Source organism: Athene noctua, chromosome 33, assembly GCF_965140245.1.
Source record: "Athene noctua chromosome 33, bAthNoc1.hap1.1, whole genome shotgun sequence".
Lineage (NCBI taxonomy): Eukaryota > Metazoa > Chordata > Aves > Strigiformes > Strigidae > Athene > Athene noctua.
Window position 1 is genome coordinate 1,098,584 of NC_134069.1, and position 2,729 is coordinate 1,101,312.

At 49.9% G+C, this 2,729-nt stretch overlaps 1 pseudogene; it reads right to left on the reverse strand.

Annotated features, from left to right (window-relative positions):
* Positions 1-355: 355 nt before the first annotated feature.
* Positions 356-1,392, reverse strand: LOC141972461 (olfactory receptor 6E1-like; annotated as a pseudogene).
* Between the last annotated feature and the right edge of the window lie 1,337 nt (positions 1,393-2,729).

The following is a 2,729-nucleotide window of genomic DNA, read 5'->3' on the forward strand; positions in this document are numbered from 1 at the left end:
GCCAAGGGGGCTGGTGGCTTCCCAGGGCAGCCCTGGAAGGAGCTGGGACAAGATGTTCCTTCCTCAGGAGTCTGCAAATGGGGATCCCCCCTGCCCCTGGGCCTCGGGGCTCTGCTCCGTCTGTGGAGAGGGGCTCCTGGTGAGCTGGTGGCTCTGCTGGGATGGGCCTGGGAGCAGCTGGGCAGGCTGTTAACTGAGTTACTGCTCCTGCCATTGTTGGTGTCACTCTGTGTGTGCAGATGAGCTTCTTCTCACTCCACCTGACACAGTCCAACAAGAACAGAAACTTCCTGAGGCGTCTGTATTTGGAGGTTTCATCCATATGCACTGATATTATTTACCTGATGGGAGCAGATCACTGGAATTGCTGTCCAGAAATGCCCCGTGAGTAGGGCAAAAGCTGTAGTGTCACACGGGCAATGGCTTCCTTCAGGGCCAGGAGCACAGTCTTGTTTGTAAGAGTGTAGAGGAATGGATTTAAGAATGGGAACAGGACAGTGTTCAGCAAAGCCACAGTTCTGTTTGTCTCCAAGGAAACATCTCCTGCAGGACGCATGGAGAGAGCGATGCAGCTCCATACGCAACGGCCAAGGTGGTGAGAGGGGAAGAACATGCAGCAAAAGCTTTTTTCCTCCCAGAGGCTGCTGGGAGGTGCAGAATACAGGAAAGGATGCCCATGTGAAAGGCCAGAGTTAAACATAAGGAAGCCCGGATGACAAATGGCAGTAAAACAGAGTCTCTTTTCCAGAGCAGGCTGCTGTCAGAGCAGGACAATTTGAATAAGGGGGAGTTGTCACAAAAGAAATGGTGGATCTGGTTGGAGCCGCAGCAAGTCAGCTGGTAGAGGAGGAGCAGACGGTAACTCGGGAGTAGGATGCCGATGACCCAAGCACCAACCACAGGCTGGATGCAGAGCTGAGGCTTCATGATGGCAGCATAACGCAAAGGCTGGCAGAGAGCACCAGAGCGGTCAAAGGACGTGACAGCCAGGAGAACAAACTCTGTGCTGCCCAGGGCAAAACAGAAATAGGAGTGGGCAAAGCAGCCGCTCCGAGAGATTGTTCTCCTACCAGTACCCAGGCTCACAAACAACTGGATGCTTGTGGAGGATGTAAACCAGATTTCCAGGAAGGACAGATTGCTGATGAAACAGTACATGGGGGTTTGCAGGCGGTGATACACACACACGAGGAAGAGGATGGTTGTGTTCCCCGTCACTGATGTCAGGTGCATGAGCCGAAGGAGCGGAGAGAGAAAGAGCTGCAGCCTTTGGGCAAGCGCTGAGAAGCCCTCTAGGCTGAACTCAGCACCTGCATTTTCATTTTCTGGTCCCATGCTGAATTTCAGTTCATCCGCTGAGATGGGAACATGGCAAAACCCGAGTGTGATCATTTCACAGTCTGCAGGAAAGGTTCTACCCTTCCTTTTCTGCTTCTTTCCTTTCTAGCACTCTGCCTCCGTAACACAGACAGAGATAGTCCTTCGGGCTTTTCTCACCCTCTGATTTTTGGTTTACTTTTCAGTTAAAGTCCTCACATCATTGGTTGTCTTCTTCCTACCTCTTTCAAACACTCCCAAAGGATTCTTTCTCCAGAACAGGAGATTTTAAAGAGGCTGTGAGCTATTTCACCCCATTCCAGGGAAATACCAAATTCACTCAGACCTCTTGCAAATATGAGTCACACCTGTGTGCCAAAACTCTTCTCTTGCACAAATGCTAAACCATCAAATCAAAGCAAAGCAAGTCAAATCTGTTTGTTGAAAGCTGTTCTTTCTACTTTTCAGTCCTTGCCTTCTTGGACTAGGACTCCCTGAGAATCAGTTGGTTTCAAGGTAAGTAATATCAAATATCTCTCCTGTATCCCCTGCTTTCCTCCACAGCTTCTCGCTCCCTGTTTCCTCAGAAAAGGGGAGCGGGTGAAATTGGGTCCAGTAAAATTTGTCTTCTTCAGCAGTCTAAATATCCACTGAAATTCATTATGGTTCCAGAGAGCCTCACCTGACGCCCGTCTGCACTGAAATGCAGTTGTTCCCAAACAGCTGCTCATTGCTATGACTGTCAAATGTCCTGACCTAAATGCAGGTCAGAGAAGGGTGTCTGGCAGAGATCTGTAACCTTTCTTTGGCAGGCCAGTTATAGGTTGGGAGGACCCAGCCTCGGGTGTTTTCTCTTGTCTCCACTGACTATAGAGGGAGCCTTGGGAAAACAAGTCCTCCCAGGCACATGCAGCAAAGGAGATGAAACTCACTGCTCAAGTCTCAAATCACCGATCTATTCAGTTAATATTTTTTTAATCAAAATACGCATGGAAGAGAAGGAAGCACAAGAAAAATATATGCAGTAAAGACTGACGGTTTCCCCTTCACGTTGACAATTGTTTTTAGACATAGAAAGGAGCAGAGCAGATGATGACTCCCAAAACAGGATGATTCCAAATGGCAGGGGAAGAGAGGGAGGGGAGGAGGTGGTGGGTTTGAAGCAGCAAAGCAAAGTCTCCTCACAGAGTGTGTTGTTCCCGCAGGCTTTGTCCCAGGGCAGAATGGGCAGCACCTACACAAGGAGTAAAATGGGAGGTTCAGTACAGGGCGGTGCCCCATGTCTGTACTGACACTTGAGCTTGGGGTTCAGGGCAGTCACAGGTCCCAAGTGCCGGCCTGTTCTTTGCCTCCAGCCTGACAGGGGGGAATCTCTGCACTGGCTTCCCTGGGAAAACTTCCTGAGATTAATG